Source organism: Prionailurus viverrinus, chromosome D1 (genome assembly GCF_022837055.1).
Source record: "Prionailurus viverrinus isolate Anna chromosome D1, UM_Priviv_1.0, whole genome shotgun sequence".
In the NCBI taxonomy this organism is placed as follows: domain Eukaryota; kingdom Metazoa; phylum Chordata; class Mammalia; order Carnivora; family Felidae; genus Prionailurus; species Prionailurus viverrinus.
The window spans coordinates 45717471-45733644 of NC_062570.1; the positions used below are offsets into that span (position 1 = coordinate 45717471).

At 35.8% G+C, this 16174-nt stretch overlaps 1 protein-coding gene across 5 annotated transcripts in view; it reads right to left on the reverse strand.

Moving 5' to 3' along the window:
- The window catches only part of TMEM135 (transmembrane protein 135), a 449569-nt gene that overhangs the window by 142328 nt on the left and 291067 nt on the right, over positions 1-16174 (reverse strand). The gene's annotated exons all lie outside the window — the stretch shown is intronic.

The following is a 16174-nucleotide window of genomic DNA, read 5'->3' on the forward strand; positions in this document are numbered from 1 at the left end:
ATAAATAAATAAAAGGTGAAACTCTTTTAGGACAGTGATCTGAGCACTATAAATGCAACAAACAATGAAGCAAGCCATCTTACACAGGATGATTAAAATGTCCTATGCCAAATTAACATAATTTAAGGCTCAACTCTCATATTTGCAGGTGGAAGATAGATTTATGTATATCTTCTCAGAGCTCCATGTGGACTTCATTTTTGAAGGCTGGAGTGGAGTGTTTCACTTTAGGCAATCCCCAGGGGAGCAATTTGTTGAGAAGAAAAGGCCACATACACCTGCTGGGTATTATGAATAGGTCAATTCGAGGTCCTGACTTCTCCCTACTTAATAATTCAGTGAACGTGGAGCAAGGAAGAGTTGGCAGACACAAAAAGGCTTCAAGTTTAGTTCACTGGTTTTAACTTCTGAGCGAGCCTAATCGGAACGGATAACATATCCTGGGGAACACAGTGGGGCTGAGGGGAGGGCACAGGTGCAGAAGCCCAAATAATATTTACTGAGTACTTACTATTGCTGGGCATTGTTTTGGGCCCTTGATGTGTATTGTCTCATTTAATTATATCACACCTCTTTGAATAGGTATTTCTCTAATCCATAGCTGGGCAGAACCCCCACTCCTGCCCCCAAATGCAGCAACTTCCAAGAGATCACAAAATAAATAGCAATACGAATTTAGGAAAAAAATTTAAAAGTCCATCTGAATTAAAAGCTATGGTTTTCTCTTATACCTCCTTCTGAAACACTGTATTCCTTTTAATTGGGGGAAGATTCAAACTGTGTGACAATTAAGAAAAAATGATTCTCAGATCTGCAAAAAATATTTAAAGAAGATTTTAAAACAGGAAAATTACTAGACTAGTTTTAATGGCCTGCTTTATAAGTTATGATCAAGTTAAAGATAAAGTAAAGAATTACTGGGTATCTAATATCAAAATCCCTTGGAGAAACTATAGAGATTGGTGATACAATGACGCTCTAATGTATGTTAATTTTAGACACTGGATATTCCTGGATAAAATGTACAGCCTCAAATCTAATTGGGCAATTCTCACAGTATGCCTTTTATATGAAAGGTCACAAAGGAAATGCACAAAATATAAGAAACCTATCTTAACAAGTTTAAATATATACATTTTTACTGGAGGACACATAGAATCTCAGAAAAGAATTTAATTTAATTTAAAAGATCAGAGATCTTTTAAAACACTTAAGAATTCATTTTAATTAAGCAACATGATCTACTTTGTGGTCATGTTAGCAGTGAGAAATGTAAGCAAAGAATTTAGCGAACATACTAACATAATTATCCACCCCACACGGACTGAGGGTAAAGGCAAAGTAATTCATACGTTAAGCTAAAAATGTGCATGGGAAAATTGTAGCATTAAAATTCTTAAACTTATCCTTTTCCATCTAAAGAAAGTGTTTCTCAGTAATTTAAAACCCATAATTGGGCAATTTCTAGATAGGTGGGGTGGTGAAGGGGTAGGCTAAGAGTCTATTGACTGGAAAACAGCGGCAGATTGATTAAAAGATTATATACAAGGGGGAACAAATTTTTGGCTTTGGTATGTTATTGTTAAAAGATAGCCATTTATCTTTGTGCAATGCTGAATAGATAAAGGATTCTGACAACTTGGTCTAGTCAGGATTGCATATTTGTGACCTTAAACAATAAATCTAATTGCAGACCAAACATCAAAAAGTAGCTTTCAAAAAAAAAAGGGGGCATGCACAAATGAATTTGCAATTTCATTATGATGGAAGTTTGGTTCTTTCAGCAGAACCCTGTGGGAAGCACTTCATATTGATAAAGTCTTAGCCCGAATTCAAAAGAGGCTATTCTTTTTTCCATTCATGTGTATAAGGTCTGTTAATGTAATTGAGGGTCAGATGTCTATGTCAAAAGAACAAAAAAGTAATTATTCCCATAAAAAGAATCTTTAAAATAGTAATATCTCCCTGAATTTTGATACCAAGGGTATTGTCTGAGCTTTAACCTAACTAGGAAACACTATTGTAATTGGAATTAAATGTATAAAGTCTGATACACACACAAAGATTTATACAAAACACCCCATTAGAAGGGTGCCTCACTATTTAATGGATTTGGTTATTATAATGCAAATCAAATTACATTCTCCATTCACGTATTAAGGTTCACTGACTTACTCAACAAATATTAACTGAATGCCTACTATGAGGAAGCACAAGTTTAAGTTTTAAGGATGTAAAGGTAGACAATACAGAATCTCTGTTTTCATACAGCTGACCCTCTATGTCCGGGAAAGGTACGACAGAACAAGTAAATATGTCATGCGGTGATAACTGCTATGGCAAAAAACAAAGCAGGATAAGAGGAGAAACAGATGGGAGTTAGGCCTTATTATTTTACGTAGTGTAGTCCAGAAGGGCCTCTCCAAGAAGGTGAAATTTGATAATTTGATCAGAAGCCTTTGAGGGAACAGCATTGACTTGAAGGAAGAGCAAGTACAAAGTCCCTGATGAGGAGTGTTCATGGCATGTAAGGAGAACAGCAAAGTAGATTACTGTAGCCAGAGCTGAACAGGGAAGGGAAGCAGTGGTAGGAAATGAGGTCACAGTAACAGTGTGGAGGGAAGGAGTGGTCTACAATTCTTGTATGGCCCTCTAGGCACCATGAAAACTTTGGGTGGTTCTCAACAGAAGAGTGACAAAGATCTGTCTTAGATTTTAAGATTATCTTTGGCTGCTAGTTGGAAAACAATAGGAAGACAAAGTTAACAACAAAGAGGCTAATCAGGAGGGGAAAGATGATTGTGGCCTGACTAGATAATGAAGTGGCAGAGGTAAAGACAAGTGGGAGGATTCTGAATGCATTTTAAAAGCAGAGTTGGTAGAATTTCTCGATGGACTGAATGTGTAGTACAAGAGAAAGAGAAAATGTACTAATTAGTAGAATATTTGGGGTTTGAGCAAATAGAAGGATAAAATGTCCATTTACTGAAGTGAAGAAGACTATAGGAGAAAGAGGTTTGAGGAGAAAATCAAAGTTTTATTTTGGACATGGTAAGTTTGAGATTCATGTTATCTATAAATGGAAATGTTAATGAAGCAAGCAGCTGCTATACAGGTTTGGGTTCAAGGAAAAGGTCTATTCATTTATAAGCAGAACTTGAATCCACAGGACTAGATACAATCATCTAGGAGAGAAGTGCCAATAGAGAAAATATCCTAGGACTGAGAATATTTTATTCCTCCATATTTTATAGTGCAGAAAATCTCTTCTAAAGGGGTGGGGGGAAACAAAGTCCTTTCTCTTTCTAATAAAATCATTCTCTAATACAAAGTCTTGTTGTTATTTTTGAGTGTGCATAAAAATATAATGCATATAATGCATGTATACATAGACTTTTCTATTACAGTTAACCTATGTAAATGACATAAATAACTAGTATGACTCCATCATAGTTAATGAATCTCTACATTTGCAATGTTATGTGCAGGAAAGAGAAGGAGGAAAAAATTGCAGCACTATATCAAACAACTTAGCTGACACAACTAATTATAGAGGTTCAGGCTACAATTAAATAGTGTATGAGAAAGTTTAAAGTTTATTGTTATTAGAATATACTTGGTCAAATGCCAATGTGAAGGGGAGCCCACAAACACAATTTTTTTTCAATTATAAGTGTAAACGATAGTTAAAAAAACAATTCTGCCCACAAAGATTCTTTGTTTCATGCTTAACTTCCATGAAATTACTTCCAGGAGATACTTTTATCTTTATTACCACATTATACCAGCAGATGTCACTAGTAAACCATTTTTGGAAGAATTTCAAAATTAGAAAAGATTCCCCTTTGAATCTTGGCAGGAATAAGTTCCACATCAGTAAGTATTACAAAAACAATAAGCAAATATTAGTAATAACATTAATAGCAGCCAGTATTCTCAAGACAAATTAAGGATTTTTTGTTTTTTTTTTTACGTTTTTTTATTCTCAATGTTGGTGAGATAATCTGTATTACTAGTGATTTAGAAAAATAGTTTAATTTAAAACATCAGTACTTGAATACTTAGAAAAAAGATTAAATGGTGCAAAGTTATTCATCTCTATTTCACCAACACAATGCCAGAGAATGTGAACTCAAAGTGGTCAACTTCACTAATAAATACTGCTATCAAAGTTTTGCCAGAAGGCATAAAATTACTAATGAAAACAGACGGTTTAGATTAAATTTTTTTGAAATTATGTTCCCAATGAACATGGACAATTGGGTGACAACAATGATAAAAAAAAACTCATTAAGTATCAATTTCAGAGTTATTTTGTTCATTTTTAATCACTGAATTGGTTAGAAGGAGACTCAAATATTGTTTGAATATTACATCTTCTATCTTTATTGCCTCACAAATCATTAATTTATTGAGCACCTAATATAAAGAAGACACTATACTGCTGATCTCTCTTTTTTTTTTAATGTTTACTTATTTTTGAGAGAGAGAGAAAGAATGCGTGTAAGCGTGAGTACAAGCAGGTGAGGGGCAGAGGGAGAGGAAGACAGAGGATTCCAAGCAGGCTCTGCATGACAGCAGCAACCCTGATATGGGACTCTAATACACAAACCACGAGATCCATGAACTGTGAGATTATGACCTCAGCCAAAGTCATACTCTTAACTGACCGAGCCACCCAGGAGCCCCTATACTGTTGATCTCTTGAGGAAAGCAAAGATAAATTATACACCACCTCTGACTATTAAAAAAAAAAATGTATTTGCGAATTTATGTGTAGGTTTGTCATATAAATAAAAATAATCTTGACTAAAAGTTATGACACAGTTTCTTTCATCAGTAGTGCTGTCCAAGAGCTTAATTACTCTATTGTACTTTGTAAGCTCAGCTTCAAATTTTAGTCCAGGCTTTTTCTTCATCTATCTCCTTAAATTATTATTTAATTTGACAAAAGTAGCATATGCAATACCATAATTAAAGATGCTAGAAAACTGGAAAAAATAAATAAAGATAAATTAAATTTAAAATAGTTGAGTATATTGATAATTATTAAAATAATGTGTTGATTATATCATAATCACCTAAGTCAATCAGAATCAAAAACAAGTTGCATTATTTTATGTGAATAAAATTATTTAAAACAGAAAATGCTTCGGGGCGCCTGAGTGGCTCAGTCGGTTGAGCATTTGGCTTTGGCTCAGGTCATAATCTCGCAGTTTGTGAGTTCAAGCCCCACATCGGGCTCTCCGCTCTCAGCACAGAACCAGCTTGGGATCTCTCTTTATCTCACTCTGCTCCTCCCCCACTCACCATCTCCCTCTCAGAAATAATAAATAAATAAATATAAAATAAATAATTTTTTTAAAAACAGATGTTTAAAATTCAGTCATACTGAAGGTATAAAAAGAATGACATGAAGTTAATTATGAATAATAGTTACAGACAATAGCTGAATCTTCAAAATTTTGATTTGTCTAATTATCTAATAATTACTGGAACTAAAAACATAAGTATATTTTGGAATGAATACAACTGAAAAGTTTAATTTGAAATTCAAAAAGCAACCAGAATGCCTATTTAAATGCCTCAAATTTGTGATTCACTGTTGTATTTATTATAAAGGAAACTTATGCACGTTTACATAGTTCATTTTTAATGAAAGAAAAAGTAGCATGATTTTATTGAAATGTTTTAGTACAATGTTGGAAGACCTTAAAATCCTATATTCTAAACCAATACAAGCGCAACAAATGACGTACTTCTGAACCTAGCTGGCGTTTTTCTGACAAAGTTATAATATGGGTACCTGTAAGTTGACTAACAGAATTTATGTTAGAGGCTGAGCAGCTTTGGTATATTCTTATTTCTCGCTCCCCTTTTTGACTAGATATATGCCAAGTCCAGCCCATTCAGCTGAGTTGGGCAGGACCAATGTATTTGGTGGTTTCTCAGTGTTAATGAAAACTTAAATGTTTCCACAAGGGATGTGCAAGTTCTGGGACTAGGCTGCTCTTAAGGCCATCTGCATCATCTTTGTCAAATTGTATAGTTTCTTTTTTAAGTTAAAATTTTCTTATTTTGTTTAAAAAACTAACATACAAGAATAAACCCCTTTTTCTAATTAATTATCCTAATTTGAATAATTATCAGTACTCAGTTATAATTTACTAATTGAAACTTGATCAACTACAGCATTTTGACTGACACCTGTTTATCATAAGAATTATCAAAAAAAAAGATTGACATAGAATTAATTCCAGCCTTTTATTTTTGTTTAAAAAACAAAAAATCCTCGCCATCCTAATCACATAGCATGCATTTCAATTTACTACTCAGAACTAAGGGTGTGCGATTAAAATACATTACATTGCTTATATACACACAACAGCGTTTTCCTCTTAGGTCTAATATTACTTGAATAATAGAGTTCAGTTTCAGACTGCATATGTCATTTTATATAAGAAAACAAAATAACTGATGTTATGTTCCTATCTTAAGGACATCATACAAAAATCTTAAATTGGAATAGTAACAAATTAAGAAATTTGAAGAAGACTATTTTGTTTGCTTCCCAAACACAAAATAATTTTCAATTGGATTTCCTTAAATACAAATGAAGTCTCCCAGTGCTTTAAAAATATTTTTGATTCTGGTAAATACTTTACAGTACTTATTTCCTATGCAATGGAACACTGGTGCTTAGCTTTGTTCGCAAGAACCTAAGAAAGGCTGCAGAAGCAGGCGGCACTTAAGGGGTAATCAAGTGTCATTGTAAATCCCCAGATGATTACTGTGCACTTTTTTCTGGTGCGTCCTAAGTATAAACTGGAAACATTTGGATACAAACTTAAAGTAACCACTTCAGTAGAATTGTATTTCTCCTTAAACTTGCAGAGGCTGGAACTGGTTTTGCTTTAAAATCCAGACTAAGGAAGGTCATACTCCAAAATGTCTTCAATTGCTAAAGAACCAAGAATCCCCTTCAGAATGTTTCCACAAGAAATGTTAATTAGGAGGAATTTCTCTCTCAAAAGGAACTAGTCATAGCAATACTAGTCAAACTTTAAAATACTTGTAAAAGGAGTAGATTTTAGTTGTCCTGGACCTAACCTGGAAGACCTGTTTGCAGTTGCTGAGGAAATGGCACGTTTTTAGATCTGACAAATTAACTAGGGGCAAAAAACAAATTTAAGATCAAAATGGTGTTTTATATACATCCAAGGAAAAACTTAGCAAGCTTCTTAAAATCAAGACACTGCTATGACCACAAATTATTTACATTAAACTTAATTATAAGCACAATTCTGAACCAATCTATTTTTTAAAGACCTCAAGACTGGCAAGTATTTTCATTTTTCCCCTCCTATAATGGTTGTAAAAAAGATCAAAAGAAATGTTTTCAATTTTAGAGTCTTTGAATCAACATTAATTTATTGTCAAACGCATGTCAGTATCTATGTCATTAAAATAATGGCAATTGGTTTTCATATTGGAACAAAATGAGCAACTATCAGAAGCTATACTAGGCCATGCTTCTTCATAAGTTTATGCATACTTAACATCAAGGTTCAAATGTAAAATAAATAAAATATGCATCTACAGGTAATGGAGCACAAAGAACACTTTAGAAGCTTTTAGAAAACTACTATCTTCTGATGAACTGATCACTATAGACAATCCTAACTCTGAAAGAAACATACTCACTTCAAATACTGCCGCTTACTGCATGCATCTCAAAGACTATGAACTTAACTTGTGCTATGTATAATGGACATTGGGCAAGTTAACACATATTGGAATTTTATTGGCCAAAAGGCACTGAGAAAAATGGAATATTGGAACTTGGGAGAATTATATTCTACAGATTAAGAAACCAAGAGACAGGTTAAGTGATCTGCCTGAAAACAGTTGTTCCTAGATATCCTCAGACAACAGTAAAATCATTCTACCTCCCAGGCAACTACCTTTTTGCCTGCTGAGGTCTCACTGTGAAGGAGAAACACTCCAGAGAAGCAGTGCAATCTTGGGCTATAGAAGATAAACCACAAATCATCTGAATGAAGGGAGAAAGCAATGTTCTTCCAAGTGGAACCAATTTCCATTTCCTCCCTTCCACATGTCTCCTATCTAAACCTGACTTGCCTGAGAGTGGGCTTTGGTCAGGACTCCACACTGGCTTCTCTCACGCGCTTCCTTGTCACAATAGCTATCATTCACTGCAGTCTTCCTGCACCTCCTGGACAGTCCTCAGGCCTACCCTGGGTATTAATTTGCCACCTTCAGCAACGGAAATTCTCAAAGCACCTCAATCCCAAACATGACTACCAAAAACATTACTGAGTTGAAGCTCCATTGTGTTTCACGTTATAGACCAAGAATCTGGACACTGTCCCTTTTATCTGTCTCTCAGTAGCAAACTCTGCCAGCAGTTATGTTCAGATGCATTTCACACTTTCTCACCTCTCCCATTCCATATGCAATGCCCTCTTTAACCACCCTCCTTTGTTGAGAGAATTCCTTACTAAGTCCATCAGGACGGTATTTTCTCCCACCATTAGATGTGACTGTTTCTTTCTCAAACTCCCTTTGTTCTTTGTATATTTTTAGCAACTTTTATGTAAATCTGACTAATATGATAGTAATTTCCATGGTTATCTAATCCACTCTGAATGCTGTGATGGCCGCCTCCACTTTCCGGGTACTTGGGGGGTGGGCCGCTGGGCCTTGGGGACCCCTAAGCTGTAGGTTATGGAGCCTGCTGATAGAGAGGAGAGCATTTGCTGAGCCAGACCTGTCTGGAGCCCATCTTCTGGGTCCCCCAACTTAGTCCACCCTGGGTTACCCGACACCCACCTCTGGCACTAGGGAAAGGGCTAGTAGGGGCCGGGGTAGCAGTGGCAGGGGCCGGTGGGCCCTTGGGCAGGATGGTGCTAGTGGCCAGAGAGTAGATCAGGCCTGGGGGGGCCTGGGATGGCTGGCTCAGGGGTGCTGAGGAGGTGGGTGCAGGGCTGCCAAGGTATAACGCCATGAAGACAGGACCTCCGGGGCCTATGCAATCAAATTTAGGGTTTCTTCCGGCATTTTGTGTACCCATGCTCCAGAAACCAAAGGAATGGTTTAATGGAGTTTACTTCTTTAATAATGAAGTTGGGAAATATTCTGCATTTTGTTGCTATAACATTTATTGAGTTATTAAAGTATCTAAGACTATGAACTAACAGGCTGTATCAGTCAGGAAAGGCTAAGTCAGTGGTTCTCAAAGTGTCGTCCCTGGAACACCTAAGCATCAGATAGTAACTTGTTAGGAATGCAAATTCTTGGTCTCCATCCCAGACCTACTGAATCCAGAAACTCTAAGTATGAGGCCCAACAATCTGTAAAACCTGCACAACCATGTATTAATAAAATCTTCACATGATTCTAACGCATGCTCAAGTCTGACAACCACTGGGCTAGGTTATGTTGCAGTAATAAAATTTCCATGGCTTTCAACAACAAAACTTTTCTTTTTCTTGCTCATGTGACATGTCAAACAAGGGTTGGCTATGGTTCAACTTACGTGTCGTCCTTATTTCAGACTTTAGGGTGAGGAAGAAGCATCTATTCAGATCTGATTGTCATAGTAGAGAAAAAAGAGAGAATATAGGACACTATGTTCTGACTTAAAGCTTCTGCTCTCAAGTAAACATAAATCATTTCCACTCATATTTCATTAGCCAAGGCAAAACTAGGGCCTGGCATGATGTCAGCAGGATTGGGCAGTATAATGCTTCCCCAGGGAGGAGCAGCAGAGGTTTTTGAAAAATAACACAGTGTACCACACAGTCCAAGTATATTATTGCTCAAGATCAGTTGTATTTGTTTATTATACTTAAGGAAATTAAAATCACAAGTCCCCTTTTCCTCCCAAATCCTACCACCATTTAGTTTTTTTCACAATAACTTTATTATTTCACTTTAAATAATCTTAAAATCTTTTAGTACTGGTTTGAGAAATAGGCTTATCTACAACATATTAATTCATATTTTACATATATGCACAAACACACGTGTATGTTTGTGTATGTGTATACTAGGCTCCATTTTTTCTAGTTACTAAAGCATTCAGGAAGTTAACATTGTTCAGTTATGTATCCCAAGTGCCTACATCAACACATAGCAAATAAGTCACTCAACAGACATATACTGAAAGACAGAAATTTTTATAATCTGTGTAGTAACTGAAAACATCATACTTCATAATAATTATATTTCTAATTGGGTACCAACTTTCTTGAATTCATTTTTTTTAACAGCAATTCTAGAGTTTAGGGTTTTTTTAATATTCAGTTTCTAAAGAAATCTGTATATTTTTAAATCAGCTAACCCAATACTTATTTAAACTTTTTTTTAATGTTTATTATTTTTGAGATAGAGAGAGAGAGAGAGACAGAGAGCAGGCAGGGAAGGGGCAGAAAGAGAGACACAGAATCCAGGCTCTGAGCTGTCAGCACAGAGCCCGATGCAGGTCTCAAACTCACAGACTGCAAGATCATGACCTGAGCTGTAGTCGGCCGCCCAGCCAAACGAGCTACCCAGGCGCCCCAGCTACCCCAATACTTATTAACAGCTCCCAGTGATTGTCTTTAATATCAATTTGTATTAGTTTTTTTACACTAACAATTTGGCATGAATTTACACTTAGACATAAACATGCATAAATAAGGGTCCACATAGGAATCTCTAATCTTTTCTTAATGAGGAGTTTTTTTTAAGTAGGCTCCACACCCAACAAGGGGCTTGAACTCACAACTTTGAAGTCAAGAGTTGCATGTTCTTTTATTTTTTTTAAGCTTATTTTTAGTTATTTTGAGAGAGCAAGCAGGGGAGGATCAGAGAGACAGAGAGGGAGACAGAATCCCAAGCAGGCTCCGTGCCATCAGCACAGTGTCTGATGCAGGGCTTGAACACAGGAACACAAGATCATAAGCTGAGAGGAAGTCAAGAGTCGGACGCTTAACTGACTGAGCCACCCAGGCACCCCAAGAGTCGCATGTTTACCAACTAAGCCAGCCAGGCGTCCCTGGAGCTTTTTTTTTTTTTTTAATACCCCAGATGAAACAGAAGTGACTGTAATATAAAACTGTCAAGTCTAAAAGGTAGGACTGGGGATGCTGCTATAGATAGCTTTGTTAATTTTCAAGGAATTGTAACTGAGTAAAAAAAGTGAGACCATAGTTTGTAAGATGGGGCATTATTCACATTCATTCATCATGCATTCACATATTCACACACTTCAATATTTCACAAATATTTACTATGAGTTGACTACGTACCAGGCAGGTCGCCAAGGATAGCTATTGTCCCTGTTTTCCTTAGAATTTCACAATCCAGCATGGCATATATATAAGTGAAAAATGCTATAACATTATAGAAAGTACTTTAATATAAGGTCCACGGTGTTATAGGAGCACAAAGGTGAGATGCCTAACCCTGGCTTGGTCATCGAAGTCTATCCAGAAAAATGACATAGTTAAGGTGATATGTAAAGGAAGAAGTGGAGGAAGAAAGTGGGGAGAGACAATATACAGAATTTAGAGAAAAGAGAACTTTGGGTGTTTGGGGAACTGAAGAGGTTTAACGTAACCTAGAGAAAAAGAAGCAGAGTGGAGAGAGACTGGCACAGGTGAGACCATGCCAAACTAAGTTTGAAATTTACCCACAAGGCAAAAGTCACCATGCTCTAGAAGAATGGCATGACCAGATTTGTGTTTAACAATGATATTCCAAGTATAGTTTTCATGACCTACTACTGAATCTCATCTCGTTGTTTACTTCTAAACTAATCTCACTTAGTAATATTTGTTTAAACTTCTTAGTATGTCAACTTACAAACTTCTGTTGAAAACAACAGATATTAAAGCCATCTAAAAATTTACATTGTTCTTTAAGATAACAGATTAAACCACGCGAACTTTTAATACCCTAGATTAACAAATAGATTACTCTCAGTGCTTTTAACATAATACAGATCTGTTACTTGCCTGTTACTATCCAAGTAGGAATTCATGCAGACTATCTCTACCTCAGAAACTAACCTCATTTTCGGCAACCATAACGGAGTTCTACATATTGCTCTGTGTGTATATGATTAATAAAGTCACATCATTCATTTATTGCGGAAACAGGGAAGGATGATGACAATGAAGACTACCAACGAGTCATAGTAGATGGAGTTATATAGATGCTTTTGTGTTACTGATACCATATCCAGAGAACCCTGAAGTCATGGTTATTCATTTACACATTCACTCATTTGTTCCATAATTATTAAGCAATGAGGCAGCAGAGTTAAAAGGGAGGTCTATAGAATCAGACAAGTAAGATGTATAAATTCTGTGTTTCTCTGTGTAAATTGCAAAAAATAGCACAAACTTCATATGATTATTATACTAAGTGCTCAATAAATATCACCTATTACTACTGCTTCTGTTATTACTACAATAAACTACAAAGATGAATTTGTGGCAGTTACTGTCCTCAGCACTGGAACTATAAAGAAAATATAATAATCCCTATCCAGAGAAGAGAATGGGTTCCTGAAGTCTTAGTCCCTACTATGAGGATCTCTTAAGTTTGATGGCTCTTACCAGCCTTACAACTCCATTATAGTGAACACTGGGGGGGGGGGGGGGGGGGTGTTGAGTAGGGGAGGGAAGAAAAAGGGACTGGTTGCAGGGACACCCTGGTATTTTTTGAGAAAATTAAAGGAAGATGTGTTTTACTCCCTACCCCCCTCCAAGCTTTATTGAAAATATAATTCTATACAGGTAGAAAACTAAAATAAAAAGGCTTTAACTCACCAGATTATGTGGAAAAGCAAAGTTTTTTTTTAATACACACATAAAACATGACAATGGATTTATATATAAACTATCATGTGTACCTTAAAAACAAAAACAAACCCTATCTGACCAGCCTAAACGAGGAACCATTAGTGTTGCAATAGAGAGTTTACTAAACAAACAGTAAAGCCATCTGGAAGATATTTCTGAGATATCAATCATGTGGCATTGATAATTTTTTTTTTAATTCTGGCTCTTTGAACAATTAAAAAACCTTAAACACAAATGTTGGTTTCTGAGCTTTTAGTTTCTCCAAGTAGAAAATGAAAGAACTGAATTGAAGGGTCTTCCAGATTCCTCAAAACTCCAAAATTCTGGTACAAAATATTATCTACAAACTTTTATGATTTGCTCAAACCTGATACTGTCCCAATCTGATTCTAGGTTTCAAAGTAAAAAACTATAATTGAATCAATACCAGATTTGTATGAGGTACAAAGGAACATTCAATTCTACAGACAACTGAACATATATTCTATGTTCTAAAAGTAGAAAAGAGTATTGTATAATTAACATGCTACCCAAAGTAAAAGAACTTGTAATACAAAATGAATATTCAAATATTCAAAATTATATTTTACTTTCAAGGGCTTACCTATTTCTATATGTCTATATAATATTTCCCTATGTGGAAATTACCTGAGTTCTGTTGAATTAAGTACTGTAGCAAATAACCTACTGTTCACAGTATCATCTATATTTTCTCTAAGCTGACTTTCTGCAACATGCTCTTGCTTTTATCAGCTCTGAAAGGTGAAACATTCATGTGCTACATTTTACAGGAAAATATCTTAGAGTATTTAATGTATATATGATCTAATATTTAGCAAGAAAATGTCTTAGAAGATTTAACAAACTTCCCTTAGGAAACGTTTGAAAACATATTAAAGAAGCTAACAAGATTTATGCACACACATACTTTTAGGATTATGTATGTTCTTTTACAAAGATGGCGCAAAAAAAAAAAACACTTCTAAGTGATTCTAATTACATCTTAATTCTCTCTTTAAATACCATACTAGCTAATGCCTATTCTTTATAGTTTTATATTTTCCTTCGCATATGTAAATTGAAACGCTGCTGAGTCAAAAGCAATAATATTATTTAAAAATGCAAAAAATATTTTTTCAATGCTACATGATTAGAGGTCCCTGTGGAGCTTGGCAGTAGGGGGAAAATGGGAGGAAAACTTTAAAACTCCAAGCTAACTTGGCTTTTTTCACTATGAGACTAACTTGGTGAAAAATGTACTTTGTCTTCCAACAAGTTTGTATGCGTGGGCTATACTTTAGGTTTTCAGTATCCTGCCAAGCAAATACTTAATACACAAAGTCATTTTTTTTTCTTAATTTTTGGCAACAGTATATCAAAACTCCACATTCTTAGAGTTAGTCCAGTGCCCTTTCCTAGAACATATAGTCACCTAACAGTCAAGTGACTAACAGGCTTTGGCCTTAAGGAGCCTGTAACGGTTGCTAGAACTTAAAGATGAGAATTTAATTTTGACTTCAAGCCATGCCTTGTTCTGCATCTCATTTTTGTAGAAAAAAAAGGAAGGAAATTCAAGCTTCAGAGGCAAAATTCCAAGAGGCTAAAGAGGAGGGAGAGTCCAGTGAAAGCACAAAAGACAATCATACAGTATGATAGAAGAATGGAACAGTCTTGTATTTAGTTTGAAATAAAATTACCCAATGTAAGAGTAACACTTCACATATTTTTTTAAATAGAAAAATTGTAGAAGTCTGAATGTAGAGATAAGAGCTTCTCAAATAATCATTCATCTGAATAAAACAGAAGATGAAGAATAGGTTAAAGGTTATTTATTCTAGAAATACAACAGATGCCTCTTTTTTCCTTTTCCTTTTCCTTTTCCTTTTCCTTTTCCTTTTCCTTAAGGGAAAAAAAGATTTCTTTAGAAACCAGTGCGCTTACAAATCATATTTTATAAATGTCCTGTCTGGCCTTCTTTAACATGAGCACATGGACTTAAAAATATGGTATTTATTTCTCAAGAGTTCATTCACTCCTGCCACTAATTCTCCACTTGAGTCAAAATGCAGATTTGCCACAAGACCTCTAATGCACAAAACACTTGGCATATTTGGGGTTTTCTAAAAAACAAGTCAGAAAGTCAGAAGGTAAGAATGGACTGGTAGAACCTGAGAAAGACGTGTATGGGGTAGAACACCGGGGAGCTAGAAAGCAGAAAAGCATGGACAGAGAAGAGAGCTTTGAGGGAAGCGGGCAGAGATTGTTATAAGCCACATTTGTGAAGACATGTCACATAAGTCTGGAGTTGGTCCTGAAAGTCACAGCAAAATGCCCAGACTTACAATTACCATTTAGCCTTGCCTACCAGTAAGGGGAGTAGCTGGCAGAAGCAAGAGCTGGGTTCTAAGGGAATGGGAGCAAGAAAACCAGACATTGAGAGGGTTTCACTTTTAGTGTTCAACAGCTTGCAGACCTGTAAGTTCCACTGACATTTTTAGCCTAGGAAAGGAAGGCCTTCTGAATGACTGCTACCACCCTTTCTACCCACTCTAAAGACTGGCCTTGAGATCTGTTTCCCAAAACAGTACAAAATTCATTTCATAAATATTATATCTATTATCCTTGTTTAAAAATGCTCAAATTTCATTTTGTTTTCTAGTGCACTTGAGACCAACTCGATATACATCATTAGCACAGAACTGGAGTGCCCAAAAGTAAACAGTGCTTACCAAATGGTGGTGGGGATGGGGGTGGGGGGATGGGGGGGTGCAGATAAACAATAAAGAGGGACTTGAATAACCTAAAAGCAAGTTACTTAACATGCCTGGTCTGCTGTAGTTCCTTTCTCTATAAGGTAGGAGGAAAAAAACAAAACTCCCTTAACAAATTGTAGTGAATACGAAATAACAAGAGGTAACATAAAATCATTTTTCAAGGGCAGTGCCTAGCACATGACAGGTATTGTCATGAATACCTTAACATCAAAGTGTTATATTCCTTTCTCCCTTCTCCTCAGACCTTGTTTTCTACAATATGTGGTGTTGTCCCTCCTCCCCCCTTGGTGTTTGGAACTGTTCTCTGAATCTATGATATCAGCTATTAAAAATCTACATGCAAATTCCAAGTGATGCTTTCCATTCCGTGGGCAATATTATGTATTTGTTCTATTTTTGTTTACAACTATAGTCTGTTAGAAGGACTGAAGATTGTAGAACTACATCAATGGATGAGGGAAAGAGAAGACTTAAAATGATAAGAGTAAACAGCAAGTAATAAACAACACTAGGAAACCACAGTAC